This window comes from Armigeres subalbatus, chromosome 3 (genome assembly GCF_024139115.2).
Source record: "Armigeres subalbatus isolate Guangzhou_Male chromosome 3, GZ_Asu_2, whole genome shotgun sequence".
In the NCBI taxonomy this organism is placed as follows: Eukaryota; Metazoa; Arthropoda; class Insecta; order Diptera; family Culicidae; genus Armigeres; species Armigeres subalbatus.
Window position 1 is genome coordinate 151,619,520 of NC_085141.1, and position 26,701 is coordinate 151,646,220.

The 26,701-nt window shown below is 42.8% G+C and overlaps 2 protein-coding genes across 4 annotated transcripts in view; one reads left to right on the forward strand and one right to left on the reverse strand.

Moving 5' to 3' along the window:
* Window positions 1–26,701, forward strand: part of LOC134219797 (trichoplein keratin filament-binding protein) — a 280,474-nt gene that overhangs the window by 188,785 nt on the left and 64,988 nt on the right. The window lies entirely within an intron of this gene.
* Window positions 1–26,701, reverse strand: part of LOC134219798 (peptidoglycan-recognition protein LB) — a 57,673-nt gene that overhangs the window by 6,615 nt on the left and 24,357 nt on the right. The gene's annotated exons all lie outside the window — the stretch shown is intronic.

The following is a 26,701-nucleotide window of genomic DNA, read 5'->3' on the forward strand; positions in this document are numbered from 1 at the left end:
TTGAAAAAGAAATAAATTAAACAAACGCAAATAAAAATGTTTTCTAATCTAAGGTCAGTTAGGAAAATAAATCAAAATTCAATAAAAATAGCGTTCATTTTAAATCCAAATTTATTGGTCGGCACTCTAAGTAAAAATTCAGCTCATTATCATAAACAGTGTGTTTAAATGACTATACATTGTCCTAAATATCTATAACTAATCAATTATTAAGGTAGCATCAGAAGTTATGCTTAAAGATCGAATTTAAAAACGCCGAATACGCTTTTTGGTGCATTTAGGGCCGATGCCCACGTGGCTTTTTTTCTGCGTTGATGCGGCGTGCACGCAGCCCTAAAAAACCGCTGGGACATCGGCCCTTACTCCAACTTTTCTTTGCTTTGTCCAAAGAACGAGAAAACATCAAAATGAAAAAAAAAATACAAAACCGAGAATTATCCACCTAGCGGTGATGATGCCTTTCTCGTGCATCGTAAAATGTATTGAAAAAATCACATAAGATAGGTCAAAAAAGTACTTTAGGAGAATAGATCGCATTTTTCTAACATTTGCATGTTTTTGCATTAATTACTGTGTGGCATTGGACAGGCCTATTATCATAAATAGGCCTAGCAAGCATGTGTCAAATGACAGATCCTGTTTGTCATCGTGAGTATACACATTCGCAGTCAGTCGATCCCATCTTTCTCGCGAGTGCAGGCAGTGCAAACATGATGGATGATTATTATGCGCGATGTTGAATTGCACATTTGGCGATCCTGCCAGGAGTGTATGAACAAATTTCGCATGAAATCACCCATCATGTTTATAGAAGTGAGTGAAAGAAAACAATTTCGGACGTAGCCGAAAAAGTTAAAGCAGCGGAGATTTTTGCACCGGTAAGAAGAGTGACGATAAATGTATCTTTGTGAAAGAGAGGGATTCTACTTTTAGGGTGTTGTCCGCGAACCCAACACCGTTTTTTGACGTAAACTACGTCTAAGGGGAAGACTCGGATACAGGGTGACAAATGAAAATTTCCAAATTCGAGACCGTCACGAAATCATGTAAGATTTTGAACTTTAATAGCGCCTTTATCTTCCGATGGATTTTTGATATTTATATATCAATCGACTCGGAAATTCTCTACCAATTTGTCAATTATATTGAAACTTTGGATCATGAACGTTAAAATAGGGTATCGGATCATTTTGGCAGCACCCTCTTTTCTTGTCCGCAAGAGTCTCGTTTCGGTCGTCGCCGTTCAGTGCGGTTGGCTTTTGGACTCTGCTTTTTGTGCGGTGTTTCGCACTAAAAGTAAAACAATGGAGCCGGACCAGTGACCGCGGTCGAAACAAAGGTAACCAAAATGCGTTATGTAGTGTATGGTGCATAAAAAGTGATGCAGATAGGGGCATGTTTGTGCAGGCATGAGACGATCAATTGCTATCAATGCCAATGTCCTTGCTAGTAATGCAATCATCACAATGTATTGCACAAACATGTTTATATTAAAAAACGACTTTGGAAAAATGACGAGCATTTTTTTTTTTGAAAACTATTAAGGCCGTTACACATATTTATTAAAAATTATGATCTACGCAAGGTCAAAGTCTACTGGTCTCCGCAAAGTCAAGGGGGAGGGGGTAATCTTCTTCTTCTACTGAATCGAGCGGCGTGAAAATTTGAATGCAGAGGTTTTTGGGGCCGGGAAGGTTCTTAAGATGATTCGAGACCCTCTTCTCTTCGAAACCTGGCTCCTATAACTCATAACTAATAACTCGAGATCAAGCAAATGGAAACAAATCTGGCGTGGGAGGTTTTGGAAGGAAGATATGTTTCTGTGGTGGTTTGCAACGCCTCCTCCTTCCGGAAAGGGGGGCTCCCATACAAATGAACCAAAAATTTTTGCATAACTCGAGAACTAATCAGAGAATAAATCAGTTTAGGCGAAACAAAGTTCGTCGGGTCTGCTAGTAAAAAATAAATATTAAAATGAAAAAAAAAAAATAAAAAAGAAACTTCTCGGATTTGTTAAAGAATGTTTTGATAGTTCTCAAAATGTACCGGAATTTTTTTTTGTTGCCCTTCAAATTGGTATTTTTGAGCGAAACAATCCGAAAAGGAGGGGAGAAATATTTTTAAATTTTTTTTTATAGGGTAACCGTACCCTTAGTGGAGATAGCACCAATAGTGGAGGTAGTGGGGTTTTAATGAGATTTATCATATTTATAGGCTTAACGATGGTTTTAGTTGATGCGTCGTGCTTTAAATATCCTATTAAATGCAACTTACCTTAAGATTTCGCTTGAAAAACTATTGAAAACAATGATTTTCCTTAACAAAATTGACTCCTTTGCACCTATAGTGGTGCAACTGTACTAATAGTGGCGAGTCTCATAAGAAACCAATGGATAGCACCACTATAGGAACCAAAATTAATTTTTACCGGCACTAAAGGAACAGTGTACCCATAGTGGCGCAAGCAATATTTGGTAATTGTTGATGTTAAATGACATCTATCTCATTTTTGTTAGCAAATTTATTATCTTATCTATTGACTAAGATAATAGAGCAGTAAATTTCCCATAATTATCAATTTTTAAAAACATTTTCTTTTGAGGATCTACTAATACCTCCACTATTGGTACCGTTACCCTATCGGCCTAATAATATTTTGTCCACTTAAATGCGCGCCTGAATCAGAAGGATTTAACTTTGATTCAGGAAGTGTGAATGCACTTAAGATATTTTTATAATACGTGGGTGCAAACATGCGGTACTTATTGTACACGACAAAAGCTTCGGAACGCATATGTTCGTGAAACGGGCTACATGAGTTACAATAGAGCTATCACCTTCTTGCTTCCTGATTCAAAAGTCTTGCAATGATATTAATAAAATGGTTGCACGAATATTTTATCCATAGTGACATTCAGTGTTGGTAGAATCATACTCAAATCTGAATCATCGAGGTTTCATGCACGAGCTAACTCGCCTGCGATTCTGTAGGGGGAGCATCGCGCTTGAGTTTCTCGGCCAGAATCGCATCGCTTCGCTCACTCACCGAAAAATGATTTCGTTCTAAAAAGCGTCAAAACGCAATCGAGGCGTATGTTTTGTCTATATATGCAATTATTAGCCATTGTTTTAGCTTAGCTTAGCTTAGCTTAGACTGACTGTACATATCAATGGTTGCTACTCCGTGATTGATCAGAACTGGTGCAAATTGCACTACGATCCTAGTGAATAGTGGTTGGGATTTACCAACTATTCTCGAAGTGCACGTTTCAGCAGCTCGCAAATGTTGATCAATAACGGCGCCGGCCAAGTCCTTACAGTCAGTTGGGAAAGGGAGGGAATGTGAGTGTGTGGTAATTGTTGCTACTAGAGACCGAGAATACCTCTGCATCTCCACATTTACTACGGGAAGGAAGTAGTGTTAGTTGGGTGGGGTAATCAGTAACATAGATCGGGATTCACCATGGAAAGTGATGTGACCTATGAAACTTCTACACAGCAGTATTAGCATTTCCTTAATTTGTTCAATTGTTCATTCTTCGCGAGAATAAACAATCAATCGCTCAAAGTGAGCGATTGTTCATTTGAATTTCGGATTAGGCGCCCTCGTTATCATTTCATTAACGTAAGAAAAGTAAAAAAGAAACGGGATTTAAATTGAAAATAATTGATAGTAATCGGAAAGCTAATGTTATTCAGCAACCCTTATTTTATCTCTATTTGACGTTAAGTAAGAATGTAAATTTACGTTCATTTTACATGTCGTTTATTTTGCATTACTTTCGCGCGCGTGTGTGTCACTTGCATTGACCAGTATACCGTAATCAGGATCTCACTGGTATTAATCCTGATGTGCCGGTTGGCACTCGTGTTGGGCTTGTGCACTTTGAGCGGCACACGTTCGCTTCCCAGTCTACATAAAATCGCACATGGTGCAATACAAGCACTCCAGCATCCTACACGACACCATATACGTTCATGTGTTGACTGGGTTTGATAGGGCCTGCTTATGGACACATGCAGCTTTTTGTAGAGGTTTAACAGAGCCCACTGTCAAACCCCACCACATCCTAGGCAGGCCCCCTAACTCGCAGTGGCCATGGGGAGGGGTCATCAAGCCCTTGGACATAGTCCCTGCTGCCCCTTATGGAATTATTAGCCATTGTTTTAGATGAAAAACAGTTAATTCAATGCATTCAACAATGAAGAACACATAAATATCATGCAATGATGCAAATTGCGATTCAAATCATGAGCAAATCTCTGGGCCTTGTTTCTGGTGGAATTCGACTCACGCATGGTTTGAATCGCCGATGAGATTTGAGATTTTGAGATTTTACCAACACTGGTAACACTACCAGACAGTGGGAGTTAGATTGTAATAACTCACACACCCTCTTTTCCGGTCCGCAACGTTTACTACTCGCGCGCATCACAACCAAATTAATTGGGTTTTGGTACATGATTGACATTTTATGATTTCTAGTGATGCACGAAAAACAAGATATGCCTATGATTGTAATATTTCTGAATAACAAATGTTGCAAACGGAAAAGAGAATGCTCCCATAGAGCTTCTTCTATTGAAATATTTCATCAAATGCTTCAAACCCCAAATGTAGGCAATTCGGATCAAAGAAAGGCATCATTACCACTGAGGAATAAATTTGGGTTTTCATAGTAACTTTTTTAAACAATTGTCGTATCCAACAATTTTCATATCTTCAGGTCACTCCTGACGGAATCCAATTTTCAAAGTACTCGCGTTTTCAATGGCACACCATTCGATACGGAAGCAACGCACAACTGTCATTTTTATTTTTTCACGCATGCTGCGACGCAGCAAAGCTGAGAAAACAAAAATGACAGTTGTGCGTTGCTTCTGTATCGAATGGTGTGCCCTTGAAAACACGAGTACTTTGAAAATTGGATTCCGTCAGGAGTGACCTTAAGATACGCTAGTTTTATTCGAAACCAGTGACATAAGTAATCAAATAAATTTTCTACAAATATTCATGCATGATGGCACTACAATCCTTAATGAACAAAACTGCCTTACGTAGTTTACGTTGGGCGGTTGTGTCTTGTACATAACCCTTCTGATTTTTCACAATGGTTCTTACAGTTTTGTTTGCTCGCTCTTATTTGGGGGATAAATTCATCCCCCAGTGTCAAATTACCTCAACATTGATTTCTTTTGCGAAAGTGTGTGCGCAAATTTTGAATGTTACAGGACAACATTATGCAAAACGAACACACCACTGAATAATGCTACATGATACAATTAAAACAATTTTGCGCCTAATATCATGTTTAAAACTTAAAAGAAAATCCAACTAATTTGTCTAATTAATCAGAATGTAGCTTACAGATGGCACTGTTTACACATTTGCACGTTTTGCATAATTTTCACCATCAGAATTGTATACGTTGCATTCGCATATTGGTGACTCAGATAAGACCCCAACAAACATTGGAAAATGCTAAAAAAACTAGCTAGTTCAGCCTAAATTGTTTGTTAGGATGTGACATGGATGGCGTAGCTTGTCATCCCTATGGAGTTGTCCGTATGTTTCGCCTTCAAAGCACTTTGAAGCTTTGAAGCTTTGTGACGATTATGTTTTAGTTTTTGTAAACACTCTTTATTACATGCCAAAAAAAATGTTTCTGCGGGACTATCTCACTATCTTAGTTTATTTTGGTCGGCTGATGGGTAATGATGCACAAATTTATTGAATGAAGTAGGTTTGTATCGTTTTTGTTGGAACGCAAACAGATATGCTTGTTTGCCAAAGTCTCTTTCAATTTGTTAAGAGAAGTAGTTTCTTAGATCAGATCTCGCTAATTTGATTCGATTGGTTTGTTGGGATGTGACATGGATGGCGTAGCTTGTCATCCCTATGGAGTTGTCCGTATGTTTCGCCTTCAAAGCACTTTGAAGCTTTGAAGCTTTGTGACGATTATGTTTTAGTTTTTTGTAAACACTCTTTATTACATGCCAAAAAAAATTGTTTCTGCGGGACTATCTCACTATCTTAGTTTATTTTGGTCGGCTGATGGGTAATGATGCACAAATTTGCACTTGCAATTGATCAAACGTTCACCACCAGTGTGGTTTTCAAACTAAAACCCCCCCTAAATTTCTGTATCCCACACGATGCTCTGCGTGACGTCACCCATCTTCTCTTCGTGTTGTATGTTGCAAGCTAATTGGTGACGACAGAACCGTCAACATGCAGCGTGAATGTGGTGGAATTAATTCTGCATACAATGGCCTAGTGTGCAAAATACGATCGCTCAGAACACATACAACACGAAGAGAAGATGGGTGACGTCACGCAGAGCATCGTGTGGGATGCAGAAATTTAGGGGGGTTTTTAGTTTGAAAACCACACTGGTGGTGAGCGTTTGATCAATTGCAAGTGGGTGAAGAAAATTGTACTTTGTATTTTTCAAATGAAAATTGTTAACTATGTTTCAATAAATTTTAGATCTGATGATGGCTGAAAAGCAGTAGGCCGAAACGTTATGCAAAATTATGCAAAGTGTGTGTTTAGTTTTCACCGAAAAATATCAACAAATTAACGATATACAATTTTCAATAAGTCCGTCCAGCTATGTATTTGGCTTCGCCGACAACATAGATATTATGGCACGTAACTTTGAGAAGATGGAGGAAGCCTACATCAGACTGAAGAGGGAAGCCAAGCAGATCGGACTAGTCATCAACACGTCGAAGACGAAGTACATGATAGGAAGAGGTTCAAGAGAAGACAATGTGAGCCACCCACCGCGAGTTGGCATCGGTGGTGACGAAATCGAGGTGGTAGAAGAATTTGTGTACTTGGGCTCACTGGTGACTGCCGAAAATGATACCAGCAGAGAAATTCGGAGACGCATAGTGGCTGGAAATCGTACATACTCGACTCCGCAAGACACTCCGATCAAATAGAGTTCGCCGCCGTACCAAACTGACAATCTACAAAACGCTCATTAGACCGGTAGTCCTCTACGGACACGAGACCTGGACGATGCTCGTGGAGGACCAACGCGCACTCGGAGTTTTCGAAAGGAAAGTGCTGCGTACCATCTATGGTGGGGTGCAGATGGCGGACGGTACGTGGAGGAGGCGAATGAACCACGAGTTGCATCAGCTGTTGGGAGAACCATCCATCGTTCACACCGCGAAAATCGGACGACTGCGGTGGGCCGGGCACGTAGCCAGAATGTCGGACAATATCCCGGTGAAAATGGTTCTCGACAACGATCCGACGGGCACAAGAAGGCGAGGTGCGCAGCGGGCAAGGTGGATCGATCAGGTAGAAGATGACTTGCGGACCCTTCGTAGACTGCGTGGTTGGCGACGTGTAGCCATGGACCGAGCCGAATGGAGAAGACTCTTATATACCGCACAGGCCACTTCGGCCTTAGTCTGAATAAATAAATAATAATTTATTACCCAATTCATAAAATTAATTAATAAATTCTGCTGAAAATCGTCGGTGCATATTTTCAAAATAACCCTCGGAATGGTAGTTTCGACTGCAATATTTTTTTGCGTGTGGGCATTGCCACCATTTAAAAAAAAATCGATTTTGATTCATTTTTCCTTCTATTAAAAGTTCATTTTTTGAGTAATCCTATAGCCTTTCGGTACAACTTTGTTGTACGAGAGAGCAGAAACATAATTATTAGAGTGGGGCGCAGTTGTGCACTCAAACTTCGTCCGATCAAGTGAGATCAAGGGTTTTCTGAATCGATTTGGGACCCCAATCCACTGTGCAAAATATGGGCTCGATTGGTTGCGACCTCGCATGCCGCATCGCGTTTTAAATTTACATGGAGATTAGTATGGGAAAACGTACTTTTTTACATTTTTGCTATTAGCGGCTTCAATTTATCATCAATCACGTGACTCAATACGTTAGCATATAGTCTGGAAGATGCCGAAAGACTTTGCCGAAGAAGGTACGTAGCTGGAAGGTCTACAAAAAATGTTATTACGTTTCGAAAATTGATCGTTCAAACCATATGCAAGAAATCAATGTTTCTGCCAGCACTACCGGACGACCTATGATATTCATGGGGCAAAACCCATCTTCCTTCTCATCGTATTTTTTTCTTTGTGAAATGATTCCGGATAGCTCTAAAGCCCTATAAAATCAATTATTTTGAAATAACACTCAGTTAAATTATTGGTCTACGTAATTCGGCAGTGCTGGCAGAATAAACGATTTTTAGCATATGGTTTGAACACTTAATCTTCGAAGCGTTATAACTTTTTTCGTGGACGTTCCAGCAACGTGCCTTCTTCAGCATCCTATGGGTTATACTTTAACGCAATGTGCCACTTGGTTTACGATGAACTGAAACCTCTAGTAGTAGAAATACAAAAATATACGTTCTTCCATACTAATTTCCATACAAACTTCAAACGCGATGCGGAAAACGAGGAAGCAACCAATCGGTCCCAAATTCTGCACAGTTGTTCAGGACCCAGAATGGCTTCGAAAAACCATTGATTTGAAAAAATGACCATGACGCCCCACTCTAATAATTATATATAAAATAACCCAACTTAATTCACCGTGTAGTGATAATGTCTTTGATTTAGCCGGTACACCAACCTTATATGGTGTTTATATGGTTCGATAAGAGGTTCCTATAGGAAGAGTAACGCCATGTGCCACGTTTGACAGGTCTCCTGCTCGTTTGGAACGCGCATATGTATGGAACTGACAGACGATTCTGTTCCAATTCTGACACTTGACGACACTGTTATTATAGTCACTGTAGGTTCGATGTACCATTTTCTTCATAGCTTTTTAACATATATACGCCATTTGGCATAAGGTCATTTGTCCTAAAGACCATTTGACATAACGGTCATTTTGCATAATTGAGAACAGTGACAAAAGTGAGGGTCATTTGGCATAACGAACATATGGCATATTTTTTTTGTGTTCATAAAATTAGTTACTAAGCTAAGTGGTGCTGAAAAAAATTCATAATCCTAATCCAACGTCCATTAACCGACTATGGGAACTAAGAACAGTAACACCCGTTGTCCAATAATTCAACTTTACATGTTAACTATTTGGAAAATATCTAGCTGAGCTTCCATTATTTTTCCTGTTTATTACTGATAAACTGTGGGAAGGGAAATCGGAAATGTATTAGTGTGATCACAATCGACACGTCGAAAGATCTGATATCGTTATACTTTGTGCGGTACAAAAGTAAATCAATTGATATGCGTTTGATCGTATTCCTGCTCGGTGTGCAAGTAGTTAATTTGTTCTGCTTTATGCGGTCGAGTCATGGTTGGTTAAAATTATTGTGTAAAAAGAATGTCACGGTCGTATCGCTTAGCAGAGTGAATCCAGATCCAACGATACCTACCGACTAGATAATTATCCTTCCTGTGATTTTTGTTGAGACGCAGAGGTAAACACGGTCTTCAAATAGCAAAAACCACCTACTAATCTTCCTTCCCTCTTCCTAACTGACTACAAGGACGTGGCCGGCGCCGTTATTGATCATTTGAACATTTGAGTCACTGAAACTTACACACTGAGAATGCTTGAACAATCCCAGTTAGTCATTCAGTTGATTCCTTGTACAATTTCCCTGATTCTGGTAAATCACGGAGTAGCAACCATAGATATGTGTAGCCAGTCAAAGCTAAGCTAAGCTTAGCTAAGTTAATACGGAAATGGTAGATGTGATTCGTCCTTTGGATGTAGGCGTTTTTCTGGAATACGGTAGTGAATTTAATCCCGAGCGTTGGCCCAGGGTAAAGCAATGGTGGAAGTGTTTCTTTCTTTGAAAGTAAGCGTTTGCCCGGATTGAGACAATCTTGGATTTAATCCATTCTTCAAAAGTAGCTGTTTTTCCGGAATCAAGCAAGGGGAATCAGGACTCTTTTTAGACGCAGACGTTTTCCTGGAATAAGTTAATGACGGATGTGATTCCTTGCTTGGAAGTAGTTCTGCCGTTTCGTTTGTCCGTATTTCCTTAAAATCTCTATCGTCAGTCTAAATCTATCAGAACATATCCTCAATCTACTCTAACTATGTGTAAAAATACATCAAATAACCCTTTCCATTTAACAGTTCCGAATAATGCCAAATGACCCACTTTGTTGTTGCAGTTCAAAATTATGCCAAATGTCCGTTATGCCAAATGATCTTATGCCAAATGGCGTTGTACCAAATTACTTTATGTCAAATGACCCAGACCCACCTACAAGGTACCCTCCCAAATTGTATGCCATCGACTAACACAAATTGCAAGAGAGTTCGTTCGGGATACCAGGCGGAATTCATGGGCGATCGCTCCACCCAAACCAGGTTTTCGCCGTACGCCAGCTATTTCAGAAATGCCGGGAATACAACGTGCCACACTTCATCTATTAACCGACTTCAAAGCCGCATATGATACAATCGATCGGGACCAGCTATGTCAACTAATGCACGAAAATGGATTTCCGGATAAATTTATACGGTTGGTCTAGGCGACAATGGATCGGGTGATGTGCGTAGTTCGAGTTTCAGGGGCATTCCTTAGTCCCTTCGAAACGCGCAGAGGGTTACGGCAAGGTTATGGTCTTTCATATCTGCTATTCAACATCACTTTGGAGGGGGTAATAGGAAGGTCAGGGATTGACACGATTGGTACGATTTTCACTAATTACGTATAGTTATTTGGTTTTGCCGACGACATAGATATTATGGCACGTAGCTTTGAGAAGACGGAGGAAGCATTAATCAGACTGAATAGTGAAGCTAACCGGTTTGGACTAGCCATCAACACGAAGACGAAGTACATGATAGGAAGAGGTTCAAGGGAAGACAACGTGAGCCACCCACCACGAGTTCGTACGTTTTATATCCAGAATTTTCGACTTTTACATCAAAATGTACACTGCTAGATTCTAAAGCGCGAAATGTGGGTGAAAATTTCAGCTTTCTTTATCTATCTGAATGAATATGAATTTTAAATTTCCCAATGAATATTCCACAGCAAAATAGTGTTCCACTAAGTAATCACCGAAGGCCACAAAAATTCTCACGTTTATCAACTCATACCATATATCGTCTTAAATTCGTGCGATTACTCATTTGTACTCGTTCAACAACTATCACTGATCAGACGAACTGTGCTTCCCACTACGATCACATCGCTGCTCAAATAATCTTCTTTGAATATATCGAAGGTACTTTCCGGAGTACCGTCAAATGGGGTTATTTGCAACGATGGGGTAACTGCAACATTTTAACTTGATCCCAGTCAGATACATTTTTCAAGACTGTCCGTCATTTTTCCAATCTGAACATCAATGCTATCAAACTTTAGTGTGTGATAGCAAGCTATGACGTTAAGAACAAGCCTCCCGGAGTCCAGAGTTACGAGAAAAGTGAAATCTATTGAACTGTCAAATCGTCTACCTATCGAGCAAAGTAAACAAATGATTGTTTTACAATGTTCTGAAAACTTTGTGAATATGTACATTATGTGGAAGATTAGGATATGAAAAATGCATTGGAGGTAACTACTTTCCTTCGATGGGACTCGAACCCACGACCCTCAGTACGCTAGACTGAACGCTAGTGAACTTTAGTCACAAGCACAACAACATGAGCATTATTAAAAATCAGTGTAAGCTGATCCTCTTTGCGCAATTTCACTATCAGAAACTTTGTTTTAAAATCGCTTTTCAAAAGGACCTAAATAACATTTTTCAAAAATTTGAGTTAAGTGTTGCAAATAACAGATTTTATATTAATCTACATGCTACCTGAATACTCGTGCTATTGTTATACCTACAAATGGTCAGAAAATATTGGAAATAAAAATAAATACCAATGTACAAAATTGATAAAACTATATTTGATTCAGTACGCTAGTATGGATCGTTATATGGTACATGGTTATTGTGATATGAAACCAAGAATGTGTTCCGATCTATGCTCAAACCCATCTAAGACTTTCCTGAAATAAGGCCTTTAGATCTACACGCGTAGCCAGGGATCTATCCGCCTGTTTCAAATAAGGTGCATGCTCTATGTGGCTCTTAGAATAGATTGTGTTCAAAGCCTAAGTTCTTGGTCATCCAAAAAAATCCAGAAGCAAGGCCTTTGGATCTACACGCGTAACCAAAGATCTATCCAACTGTTTCAAATATGATGCATGCTCTGTGTGGTTCATAGAATAGATTGTGTTCAAAGCATAAGTTCTTGGTCATCCAAAAAAATTTGAGGTAAGGCCTTGAGATCTACACGCGTAACCAAAGATCTATCCGACTGTTTCAAATATGGTGCATGCTCTGCGTGACTCATAGAGTAGATTGTGTCAAAGCCTAACTTCTTGGTCATCCAGCAAATTTCCGAAGTAAGGCCTTTAGATCTACACGCGTAACCAAAGATCTATCCGCCTGTTTAAAAAATGGTACATGCTCTGTGTGACTCATAGAATACATTGAGTTCAAAGCCTAACCCAACAAACAATTTAAGCTGAACAAGCTAATTTTTTAGCTGAAGAAGCTTATTTGCCACGAATCAAGCTCTTCTTCAACTTCCAATGTTTGTTGGGAGGTTCTTGGTCATCCAGCAAATTTCCGAAGCAAGCCCTTTAGATCTACACGCATAACCAAAGATCTATCCGTCTGTTTCAAATATGGTACATGCTCTGTGTGACTCACAGAATAGATTGTGTTCAAAGCCTAAGTTCTTGGTCATCCATCAAATTTCCGAAGTAAGACCTTAAGATCTACACGCGTAACCAAAGATCTATCCGACTGTTTCAAATATGGTACATGCTCTGTGTGACTCATAGAATAGATTGTATTCAAAGCATAAGTTCTTGGTCATCCAAAAAAATTCCAAAGTAAGCCCTTTAGATCTATACGCGTAACCAAAGATCTATTCGACTGTTTCAAATATGATGCATACTCTGGTCATCTTGGTCATTCATGGTCATTGCATGCTTTGTGTGGTTCATATAATAGATTGTATTCAAAGCCTAAGTTCTTGGTCATTCTGAAAATTTCCGAAGTAAGGCCTTTAGATCTACACGCGTAACCAAAGATCTATCCAACTGCTTCAAATATGTTGCATGCTCTGTGTGACTCATAGAATAGATTGTGTTCAAAGCCTAAGTTCTTGGTCATCCAGCAAATTTCCGAAGTAAGACCTTAAGATCTACACGCGTAACCAAAGATCTATCCGACTGTTTCAAATTTGGTACATGCTCTGTGTGACTCATAGAATAGATTGTATTCAAAGCATAAGTTCTTGGTCATCCAAAAAAATTCCAAAGTAAGCCCTTTAGATCTATACGCGTAACCAAAGATCTATTCGACTGTTTCAAATATGATGCATACTCTGGTCATCTTGGTCATTCTTGGTCATTGCATTCTTTGTGTGGTTCTTATAATAGATTGTATTCAAAGCCTAAGTTCTTGGTCATTCTGAAAATTTCCGAAGTAAGGCCTTTAGATCTACACGCGTAACCAAAGATCTATCCAACTGTTTCAAATATGTTGCATGCTCTGTGTGACTCATAGAATAGATTGTGTTCAAAGCCTAAGTTCTTGGTCATCCAGCAAATTTCCGAAGTAAGGCCTTTAGATCTACACGCGTAACCAAAGATCTATCTGCCTGTTTCAAATATGGTACATGCTCTGTGTGACTCATAGAATAGATTGTATTCAAACCATAAGTTCTTAGTCATCCGAAAAAAATCCAAAGTAAAGTCTTAAGATCTATACGCGTAACCAAAGATCTATCCGACTGTTTCATATATGGTGCATGCTCTGTGTGATTCATGGAATAGATTGTGTTCAAAGCATAAGCTCTTGGTCATTCTGAAAATTTCCGAAGTAAGGCCTTTAGGTCTACACGCGTAACCAAAGATCTATCCGACTGTTGCAATTATGTTGCATGCTCTGTGTGGGTCATAGAACAGATTGTGTTCAAAGCATAAGTTCTTGGTCATTATGAAAATTTCCGAAGTAAGTCCTTTAGATCTTTAGATCACATTATCTCATTGATCGGTCACCACCAAATCGCGCGCCTTTGAATATCGCCCATCACTATAGGGACAAGAAGGCGAGGTACGGAACGAGCAAGATAAATCGATCAGTTGAAGGTAATTAGCCGACCCACCGTGAACTGTACACATTCAGTTTTTGTCTCTGTAGCTCGACAAAATCCGCACAGCCGTGTGCCCCGCAAAATAAAAATCTGAAATTCCGTCAAAAATGAGGTTTGTTAGCTGAGCTTTGGCAAATTATTTGCTGATTCTCAGCAACTTTTACAGATATATCGGCGAAAAATATGTTTGCAGGTACTCGGCTTAATTGATTACAAGCTATTCCATAAGCCACAAAGAGCTTGAAATGAGTACCATATCAATTATTGTCTTTATTAAAGATATTCTTGGAATAATTTTCTTGCCCTCTTGTACCATGCTACAAGTACACTCTGAGAAAAATCTATAGAGTAGAGTGGGGCAAGAGTACGCACTTAGTTTTCAATCGATCATGTGGCTCTTATGAAGCAAGCTTCTGCATATCAAATCAGTGTCGATGATTCATATACTCTTCCTTTATGTTACCCAGTGGAAAAAATATTGAAATTATTGAGATTCCTTTTAGTAGAACCCTTATTGCAAGACAAGTGAAAAACGCACTCTTACCCCACCGGTGGGGTAAAAGTGCGCATCGGGTGGGGTAAGAGTACGCATTTATCCAATCATGTGCTTTAAGTATATATTAACATAAATAAGAGTTAATAACATTTAATTGATGTTTAATGAGCATATATTAGGGAATGTTTAAAGATTACGTAACTCTTAAAGGGGGAGGGGGTCCTAAAAATGTGCACTTTCATACGGAAAAACCATTGTTTTTTATATATACAAAAAACTACAGAGGTAAAAATATATATCAGGTTTCGCGTGGCGTATACAAAGGCATTTTCCTTAAAGAAAGTCCACCAATCACGTAACGTAAAATTTGGCTATTTCATCCCCCCCCCCCCCCCCCTATCTTACACTATTTGTATGAATCCTCTAAAAATTATATGGATCGTCACACATCTCACAACCCCTCCCAGCTAAACGTTGCGTAATTTATGAATGTTTCTTTTGATTAAATGAAATTATCATTTAGATGAAATTGTGTTTTCGTACTATGTTTAGGTGTACAACAAGTCCTTATACAATTTCATTATTTCGCTTCAGTGCTTTGTTCGCTAAGTCCTTTCTAACACCAAATTAATTCAACTTATCCTAAATCCTTGTGATAAGTTCAAATTCTACCCAGGTTTTCTGAGTTGTAGATCTTTACGCTTTGGGAGAAGTCTTATTTCGGCCGGAGATACGGGTTTGACATCATAACTTGAAGATTCATATGCGTACTCTTGCCCCACCGGTTCCTGCGTACTTTTACCCCACAGTCCCAAAAAATATTCAAGTAATGGTTTTGACTTCTTGGAAAACCAACCGGATTGGTGTTCTGTACCATAAAGTACTCTATACAATAGGTTATCGAAATGGTATAATGTTCACCTGATTCAACGTATATATATGGTAATGAAATACTAGTTGCGGAAATCCAATTATTTTTAGCAAAATGACCAAAAAGTTATCTAACTCCATATCTCCCTTGTTGTTTATTCAAATCGTTTACAATTACACATGATAATAGTTGGCCAGAATACCAGTCAAACTGATGCAGTGCTGCTAGTTTATCTTTTTTTATTACTTCAAAAAATCGAAAACGTACTCTTACCCCACGCGCACTCTTGCCCCACTCTACTCTAATTGATGTTTAATGAGCATATATTAGAGAATGTTTAAAGATTACGTATTAAAGAGGGGGGCGGGGTCCTAAAAATGTGCACTTTCATACGAAAAACCATTGTTTTTTATATATCCAAAAAAACTACAGAGGTAAAAATATATATCAGGTTTCGCGTGGCGTATACAAAGGCATTTTCCTTAAAGAAAGTCCACCAATCACGTAACGTAAAATTTGGCTATTTCATCAGCCCTCCCCCCCCTATCTTACACTATTTGTATGAATCCTCTAAAAATTATATGGATCATCACACATCACACAACCCCTCCCAGCTAAGCGTTGCATAATTTATGAATGTTTCTTTTGATTAAATGAAATTATCATTTAGATGAAATTGTGTTTTCGTACTATGTTTAGGTGTACAACAAGTCCTAATACACTTTCATTATTTCGCTTCAGTGCTTTGTTCGCTAAGTCCTTTCTAACACCAAATTAATTCAACTTATCCTAAAACTTGTGATAATTTCAAATTCTGTACCTTTTTCTTAGTTGTGGATCTTTACGCTTTGGAAGAATTCTTTTTTTTGCCGGAGATACGGGTTTGACATCATAACTTGAAGATTCATATGCGTACTCTTGCCCCACCGGTTCCTGCGTACTTTTACCCCACAGTCCCAAAAATTATTCAAGTAATGGTTTTGACTTCTTGGAAAACCAACCGGATTGGTGTTCTGTACCATAAAGTACTCTATACAATAGGTTATCGAAATGGTATAATGTTCACCTGATTGAACGTATATATGGTGATGAAATACTAGTTGCGGAAATCCAATTATTTTTAGCAAAATGACCAAAAAGTTATCTAACTCCATATCTCCCTTGTTGTTTATTCAAATCGTTTACAATTACACATGATAATAGTTGGCCAGAATACCTGTCAAACTGATGCAGTACTGCTGGTTTATCTTTTTTTATTACTTCAAAAAATTGAAAACGTACTCTTACCCCACGCGCACTCTTGCCCCACTCTACTCTACTAAATAGATTTAATGTTGACCCCAAATTCGTTTAGATCATTCCACGTCGAGCATCCGTGCGAGACGGTTGTAAGTCCGCGTACGGTCTGCTTCTCATTCGGTTTTTTTCCTGAAGTACAGGTAGTGGTTTTTTTCCGAAAGTGTTTTGAAGCATAGTGCTTGAGTGGAAGTGGTGCTTAGCTGTAGCAGTTAGATAGCCATTTCGTTGGTTTTGCAACTACGCAAAACTTTGCAGTTTATTCGGCGTCCATCGCAGGCGCAGGCATCATCGTCCCACGCCGACAGTCATCATCCATCGTGCGTCTCCACCAACACAGACGCCGCCGTCCTGCCACCATCCATCCACCCAGTTGCAGTGTTGGATGCGGCGAGAACACCAACAATAGCGTGGTTCGCTTCGACCGCACCACCGGCGAGTGTCCATCAAGCTAGTGTGTGCTGCCAGAACTGTTAGCCGGCAACACAGCAGTGTGAACGCAAGTATTTAATTGAGCTCCCTCTCATTGTTCCCCTCTCTTCTCAATCTTATTGGAATAGTTTTTTTCTTTCTTTCTTACTCGTCTTCCCCTCTGTCCCAAATCATTATTTTGTTTGTGTGTGTGTTTTTTTTCTGCCCTTGTGATAATTGTTTAGTTTTAAAAGAGATTGTGCCTCGCTGCAGCGGCGCATTTCGTGTCCGCAATGCGCGAAGGCGAAGTTGGCGGGGGTACTTCGTATTCCATGTCAGATGTTTCGTTGCATTCGGGTGTTCCAAACCAAAATGAAATGGACACCAGCAACGCTAAAATTTCCTCTACGAGCCCCCGTCACAAGGTCTACCCTCACGACTCTAGTGGGCCGTATGTTGTTTTCTTTCGACCCAAAGGCAAACGTTTGAATATCAGCCAGATTAGCAAAGATCTGGAAAAGCGATTTTCGTCTGTCACGACCATTGACATGGTTGGGTCCAGTAAACTCCGTGTCACGGTCAGTGATCGCAAACAGGCCAACGAGATTGTCACCTGTGAGCTTTTTACTCTCGAATATAGGGTGTATTTACCGTCAGCAGTGTGTGAGATCGCGGGGGTGGTGACGGAGGGAAGTATGACATGCGACGATTTGAAACAAGGTTTCGGTCGTTTCAAAAACGTTTCATTGCCTCCTGTTGCGATACTGGATTGCAAACAAATGTATTCGGTGTCGCAGGAGGGAGAGAAGCGGAGTTATTCCCCGTCTGACTCTTTCTGCGTCACTTTTTCCGGGTCCGCACTGCCTGACTACGTAGTGATTGGCAAACTTCGTCTACCTGTTCGGCTGTATGTACCGAAGGTGATGAATTGTGTTAATTGCAAGCAGCTGGGCCACACCGCTCAGTACTGTTGCAATAAACCTCGCTGTGCATCATGCGGAGAGAAGCATGTGGAGGGAGCATGCAAGACGACACCGAAATGTGTCTATTGTAACGAAAGCCCTCCACATGCTCTTGAAGCTTGCCCAACGTACATACAGCAGCGAATCCACCAGAAGCGGTCTCTTCAGCAACGTTCTCGGCGAAGTTACGCCGAAATGTTGAGGAAGGCCGCTCCTCCACTCGTTTCTGACACCATCTACTCGTCTCTTCCTTTGGACGATCAAGGTAGCTCTGACTCCGAGGTTGGAAATGGGGTTCCCTTTGTTTTCAATGGCTCAACGAGGAAGAGAATAAAACAGAGCCAGCGACCCTCGAAAAAGCCTAGAAAACAGCCTCAAAGTGAGCCCCAATCCAACATGGTCAAATTCAAAGCGGGAGGAAATACTCAAAAACGATCAACTTTTGTGGTTTCACATCGGGATGATCGAGAGTTTCCACCGCTTCCGGGAACATCTAAAATCCCCCATTTTTTGCGATTTCTCAGCCAGAAAGAGAGCATACAGAGCGAGCAGAAGAACTCCCGAGCGCTCCAATGTTCACACTTTCTGGCATCGTGGAGCTCATCCTCAACTTCTTTGATGCTTCCGACCCCGTGAAGAACATGGTCAAAACTGTTCTTCCTATTCTGACTCCTCTCCTGAAGCAGCTGGCTTCGAAAATGCCCCTCCTCGAGTCATTTGTATCCTTCGATGGCTAACTTAGTCAATAAGGGTAACATGATTTCGATTCTACAGTGGAACTGTCGAAGTATTCTTCCAAAATTAGATATTTTTTTAATTTTTAGTTAACAAATTACAATGCGAAGCTTTTGCTTTATGTGAAACTTGGCTAACACCAGATGTAAACCTTCATTTGCCTGATTTCAACATAATCCGCCGCAATCGGGTAAATCGATATGGAGGGGTGCTTTTAGGGATCAAAAACAGCACTCATTCTATAGAGTCGATCTTGCGCCGAAGCTGTCGCATGTCAGGTGACTATACGCGGAAAAGACCTCAGTATCGCCTCGATATATGTATCTTCCTCCAAACACCGCGATATAGATCTCTCGCATATCTGCTCGATTATGCCCGAGCCACGGTTGCTCCTGGGAGATTTTAACTCCCACGGAACAGGCTGGGGGGAACTGTACGACGACAACCGTTCATCAATGATATACGACCTCTGCGACGACTTCAATATGTCAATTTTGAATACAGGAGAAGTTACACGAGTGGCTCCTCCAGCAAGAGATAGCCGTCTAGATCTTTCCATTTGTTCGAGCTCATTATCGTTGGACTGTACTTGGAAGGTGGTCCAAGATCCCCATGGTAGTGATCATTTGCCGATCGAAGTTTCGATTTCCAATGGACATAAGCAATCTGCTTCCATCGATCTTTCATATGACCTCACGAAGCACATCGATTGGGGCAAATATGCGGACGCCATCAGCGATGGCATACAGTCGATAGAAGCACTTCCCCCGCGGGAAGAGTACAAGTTTCTATCGCAGTTGATTCTTGAAAGCGCTCTTCAGGCACAACGTCGGCCGGTGTCAGGAGCTTCGGTTCGTAGGAAACCCTACAGTCCGTGGTGGGACATCGAGTGTACGCAACTTTATCGCGAGAAATCCGCCGCGTTCAAAGAATTTCGGAAACACGGGGCGATCGTTCTTCACAAACGATACACCGCGCTCGAAATCCAGTTCAAGAAACTGGTCAAAGTGAAGAAGCGCGGATATTGGCGCACTTTTGTTGAAGGTTTATCGCGCGAGACTTCAATGAAAACTCTGTGGACCGTCGGGAGAAGAATGCGCAACGCGTCGTCCGTAAACGAAGATCGTGAAAGCTCGTCGCGGTGGATACTTGACTTCGCAAAGAAAGTTTGTCCGGATTCGGTACCGGTGAGGCAAGAGCTACGTGATGCTTTTGCAGACAGGGATGATATGGATCGTCCCTTTTCGATGATTGAATTCTCACTTGCTCTCCTTTCATGTAACAATTCCGCTCCAGGGATGGATAGAATCAGGTTCAATTTGCTCAAAACCTCCCAGACGTCGCGAAGAGGCGCTTATTGAACTTGTTCAATCAGTTACTGGAGTGCAACATTGTTCCGGATGATTGGAGGAAGTGAGGGTGATAGCCATCCAGAAGCCCGGAAAACCCGCGTCGGATTGTAACTCGTATCGCCCCATCGCGATGCTGTCATGTCTTCGGAAGCTGTTGGAGAAGATGATTCTCTTCCGGCTAGACAAATGGGTTGAATCGAATAGTTTGTTGTCAGATACACAATTTGGTTTCCGCAGGGCAAGGGAACGAACGACTGTCTTGCGTTGCTTTCTTCAGAAATTCAGCTTACTTTCGCTAAAAAGAGCAAATGGGCTCAGTGTTTTTGGACATTAAGGGGCTTTTGATTCAGTTTGCGTCGATGTCTTATCTGACAAACTCCACGAGTGTGGACTTTCACCAATTTTGAACAACTATTTGTACAATTTGTTGTCAGAGAAGCGTATGAGCTTTTCTCATGGTGACTCGGCAACTTCACGAATTAGCTACATGGGTCTCCCCCAGGGCTCATGTTTGAGCCCCTTCTTTAATTTTTACGTCAGAGACATTGATGAATGTCTCATGCCAAATTGCTCGTTGAGACAGCTTGCAGATGATTGTGTTGTATCCGTTTCAGGGCCAACATCGGTTGATCTGCAAGGACCATTGCAAGATACTTTGGACAATTTGACTACTTGGGCTACGAAGCTGGGTATCGAATTCTCTCCGGAGAAACCTGCGTTGGTTGTCTTTTCAAAAAAACATAAGCCGGCAAAGTTCCCGCTCCAACTGATGGGTAAGACAATCACTCATATCATATCTTCTAAATACCTCGGGGTCTGGTTCGACTCGAAATGTACCTTCGGGAAGCACATTGTGTATCTGACACAAAAATGCCAGAAACGGATCAACTTCATGCGATCAATAACCGGAACATGGTGGGGAGCGCATCCCGAAGATCTTATGACGTTGTATAGAACAACCATTTTGTCGGTCCTCGAATACGGTAGTTTCTGCTTCCAGTCCGCGGCTAAAACGCACATGCTGAAGCTTCAAAGGATTCAGTACCGCTGTCTCCGTATCGCATTAGGATGTATGAATTCGACACATACAATGAGCTTGGAAGTACTTGCGGGAATACTGCCACTAACAGATCGTTTCGCGGAATTATCGCTCCGGTTCCTCATCCGCTGTGAGGTTCTCAATCCACTGGTCATTGATAACTTCGAGAAGCTGCTCGAACAAAACCCTCAATCTCGATTCATGAGTATTTACCACTGGTACATAACGCTGGAGGTAAGCCCTTCTTCGGTAGATACCAATCGTGCTAACTTCTTAGACTCTTACAGTTCCTCTGTTACTTTTGATCTGTCCATGAAGCAGGAGGTTCATGGAATACCAGACTTTCTGTGTGCGGAGGTCATACCTCCATTATTTGCAAGCAAATACGGGCACGCCAGTGAGGAGAGAAGCTTTTTTACAGACGGGTCAAAAATTAATGACTCCACTGGTTTCGGTAGTAGTAGTAGTAAAATTCTTCTTTATTTAATAATTTTCTGTTTTACAATTATTATTTTTCTACATATACAGTGTTCGGCCGGCTTGGCCCTCCAACTTCAATTTTAAATTTTTATGTTTACATTGTTATTTAAGTGTTTATATGATATACTGTTAATATGACGGCCTTTAGGAGGCGCTGGTGTGTTTTTTTAAATTTGATAACCTAACTACTATGTACACTAATATTTACAATAAGAAATTTGATAACCTAGATTGGAACTAGCGCCCTAATTGGAGCCTGATCCGAATGCAAGCAACGGACCCTAAACTTTTCTTTACACTCACCAAAGCGTTCATGTAAGGTTTTTATTCCGGCCAGACGGTGGACCTCGGATGTTCTTGTCCTGGGAGGGTGTTGAGGATCATCCTCAGGAATTTGTTTTGGACCCGTTGAAGTTTGAGGTGGTGGGTTTTAGCGCAGCTCTCCCAGACCGGCATGCCATATTCGATCACAGGGAGGATGATTTGCTTGTAGACAGCAAGCTTATTTTTCAGGGACAATGACGACCGGCGGTTGATCAAAGGGTACAGTAGTTTCAACAAGACGTTACACTTTGTCACCGTTTTGTCAACCTGTTGCCTGAAAATAAGCTTGCTGTCGAGGGTCAAGCCAAGGTAGCCGGCCTCATTGGCCCATTCCACGGTCGTGCCATTGAGGATGATTTTACAGTCCCCAGGCGGAACAAGTTTAGGGATTTGGAGTGGGGAAAATGATGACCTGGGTCTTCGCCGCGTTGATACAGATCTTCCAGCTGGTGAGGTACTCTGTCAGGGCATCCAGGCCTCGTTGGAGTTTTGCCACTAGCGCTCTGATCACTCTACCGTTGTAGACGATGGATGTGTCATCTGCGAACAGAGACAGAATGCCGCCTTCTGGAGGTTCTGGCATGTCGGAGGTGAACAGATTGAAAAGCAGGGGCCCGAGGATACTGCCCTGGGGAACGCCTGCGACGATGTTGTGCGCATTGGAACTCGCTCCGCTGATTGAGACCCGGAATGTCCTTGCCGACAGGTAATTGTTGATGATTTTCACCAGGTAGCTGGGAAGATTGTAGCGTTGTAGTTTGTACACCAGGCCATCATGCCATACATTGTCAAATGCCTTCTCGACATCGAGTAAGGCCATGGCGGATGTTTTCGAGACAAACTTGTTCCGTCTGAGGACGTTGGTAACTCGGGTCAGTTGGTGTACAGTTGACCGACCGCGTCGGAAACCAAACTGTTCCTCGAGCAAGATGTTGAGATTTCCGGCAGACTCAAGTAACCGATGATGAATAGCTTTTTCGAATAGCTTGGATAACCCTGAGAGAAGGCTGATGGGTCGATAACTTTTGGGAGAGGAAGGATCCTTCCCAGGCTTCCGGATGGGGATGACTTTCGCTGACTTCCAGGACGATGGGAAGTAGCTGAGCCGGAGACACTGATTAAAGATCAGTGAGAGGTGCTCAAAGAACGGAGCACTCATGTGTTTGAGCTCGAGATTCAGGATGCTGTCGAAGCCTGGGGCCTTCATGTTCTTCGACGATTTGATATAGGCCGTCAATTCGCCAGATGAGATCTCCAACTCCTCCGAGAAGTCGTTGGGAATCAAATGGATGTTGTTTGCATGCTCGTTGACGGCTGCTTCGTGAGGACTGGCGATGTTCTGCCCAAGATTGTGTGAGCTGACGAAGTGACGACCTATTTCAGCGACCTTCTCTGCAGGAGTTATCAAGCGATCCTTCGAGCCATTATTGTCTAGTGGGATCAAAGGTGGAATGGGCCGAGGCTTGGATTTTAGAATTTTGGTCATTTTCCAGAACGGCTTAGCATAATCTGGGAGAGTGCGGATCTTGTTCGAAAAGTCGTTATTTCTGAGGTCCACCATTCTGGCCTTGATAATTTTTGTGATTCGATTGCAGCGTGCCTTAAGCTCAGGCAGTCCAGTACGCTGAAACTGCCTGCGAGTGACATTCCGCAATCGAATCAAATCTTTGGTGAGTGTATCGATGTTTAAGGAGTTGCTTACCTGCCGAGCCGTCGGTACGTGTTGCTCTCGGGCCGCCGTGATCGCCTCCTCGATAGCGCACAGCTGACGGTCGATACTTTCCGGCGTCTCCGGACGCACCTCGTAGTCGATGGTGTTATCGACGCACTGCTGGAAACGCTGCCAGTTCACTCGGTGGTAGTTCCGCCGTAACTGCTGGTGCCGATTGACCGAGGAGCCCAGTTCCGCCACCACCGGATAGTGATCCGAACTGAGCTCCTGGTATACAACCGGCTGCGAGACGTGGTCACTCAGGTTTGTTACGTAGAGGTCGAGCGTTGCGTGGGCACCGGACCGACTCAGCCGAGTGGGGAATCCGGGCTCAGGATCGTGTAGTGGCCTTCCTCCATGTCGTTGCTCCAGATGGTGCCGTTTCGATTGCCGCGACTGTTGCCCCAGGCTTGATGTTTGGCATTCAAGTCGCCGGCAATGATATACTGGCCTTGCCTCCGCGTCAGCTTGACGATGTCCCTCCGAAGGGCAGCCGATGATCCATCGCCGGCTTTGGCCTGCGTTGGACAGTACGCCGCGATGAGCGCGATTGTGCCGACCGAAGTGGTGATTTCGACACCGATGGCCTCGATGACACTGAGCTGGAAGCTTGGAAGCAGACGACAGTTGATGTTGTAGCGAAGAGCGATGGCCACACCACCTCCCCTGGTCGGCCGGTCGAGTCGCACGATGCGGAAGTCCGGGATGTTGACGTTCACCTCCGGTTTTAGGTGCGTTTCGGTGATGAACGCCACGTCTATTTCCTTCTCCTCAAGGAAATCCTTCAGCTCGATTGATTTGCTCTTTAGCGAGCAAGCGTTCCAGTTGACCAGGCCCACCCTAGCAGCCATTTTCAATGATGAACATGCCAAGTGTGAAGACCTGGTCGAATCGGGTTTGCAGCCGCGCAGTCGAGTGGCGAGCTGCGCGAAGATCGGCATCAGTTGCTCCGGAGTGTACAGCGGGGCAGATTCTTCCGGTGGGACGGCTTCGTTCTCCGACTGCCGACGGAACCCAGGAGGAGGAAGCGGGGGCCATTCGCTGGTGGATGGTGCCGACGATGCTGGAGCTTGGACCGATGCAGCTGCCGCTGCCAGTCGCTTGTGCGGCTGTAGCGGTGGGAGTATTGGAATCACACGACGGGGAGCCGGGATGGCTGGAAAGTTCACCTCGTTGATTACAGGAACACGGTTCTTCTTCGGAATGGTCCTGGTGGAAGCCTTCTTCCGGATTTCCAGGAACTCGGCTCGCTTTGGGCAGCCCTTTGTGGTGGCCGGATGTTTGTCGCCACAGTTGGCGCACTTGGGATCGGCCACCTCCATTTTGTCGCACTCGTCCGTCGGATGGGGTTCGCCACACTTGTTGCAGCGCGGCTTCATGCGGCAGTTCCTGGTGCCGTGCCCGAAATTGAAGCAGTTGGTGCATTGCGTGACATCGCGGTGCACTGGCCGATATCGCTCCCAGTCAACGACGGTGTAATTTATAACGCCAACCAGCTTCAGGTCCTTCCAGGTAGTGGAGCCGTGCTCCAGATGGATCAGGTAAAGCTGGTCGCGATATTTCCTCGCCTTGTCGTGACGAGCGATCTTGTGGACGGCTACTGGCTTCAGTCCGCAACCTTCAAGCTCTGCTTGGAGCTCTTCCTCCTTCATGTCGTGAAGTCCTCGCAGCAAAGCCTTGAGCGGCTTCGTGCCGGGGTGGTCATGAGTGTAGTACTCATACTTGTGGACCTCGAGGAACTCCACAACGGATTGATGATGGTCCCTGTTGGCCGGCATCACTTTCACGCCCTCGCTGCAGAGCCGAAAAGTACATTTCAGCCCCTTAGCGATCAGCTGGCGAATTTTGGGCGTAAATCCGGCGGATCGCCCTTCACAAACACGGGCGGGCACTTCTCCTTCCGCTCCGGTTGCACCTGCGGCAGCTGCGATTGCTGCTTCTTCCTCTTTTTCGGCGGATTGCCGGCGTCATCAAGCGGCAACGGCGAGAACACGTTGCTCTGCAAAAGCTGCTTGGAGGGGTTACCCGCGCCTCCAAGAGCAGTGCGCTTAGGCACTTTTCCAGCGACCGAATCGGCCACCGAGTCTCCCATGACGGGTCCGGGAGAAAATAACGCCAACGCGACAAGCGAAAACGTAAACAGCGAAAGAACGAGAAAAAACACTTCAAAAAAAATGCGCGAGCAAAAAAACGACTGGTTTCGGTGTTTTCAACGTTTTTCATAGCGCCTACTTTAAGCTCAAAGAGCCTTGTTCCGTGTATACTGCTGAGCTAGCAGCTATACACTATTCACTCGAGCAAATCGCATCCCTACCTCCTGACCACTTTTTCATCTTCACCGACAGTCTAAGTTCGGTCAATGAAACCGGTTAAGCACTCAGCGTATCTTCTAAATGGGATACGGAAAGCTTTGAGTGCCTTATCACAACGGTCTTACACAATCACCATGGCTTGGGTCCCTTCTCATTGCTCGATCTCGGGAAATGAGAAAGCGGACTCTTTGGCTAAGGTGGGCGCTATGGAAGGTGATATTTACGATCGGAAAATCACCTTCGAAGAATTTTTCACATTAGTTCGTCAGGAAACCTTGAACAGCTAGCAACAGAAATGGACAAATGGGGAGTTGGGTAGATGGCTGTATTCAATTCGCCCGCAGGTGTCGAAGCGTCCATGGTTCAAAAAATTGAATATGGGACGAGACTTCATTCGAACCATGTGTCGTCTAATGTCCAATCACTACACTCTAAATGCACATCTTTTCAGAGTGGGGCTCTCGGAAGGAAATCTCTGTGTTTGCGGCGAGGATTATCAGGACATCGATCATGTCGTGTGGGCGTGCGAGGAGCATCGTGGCCCCAGATCTGCGCTA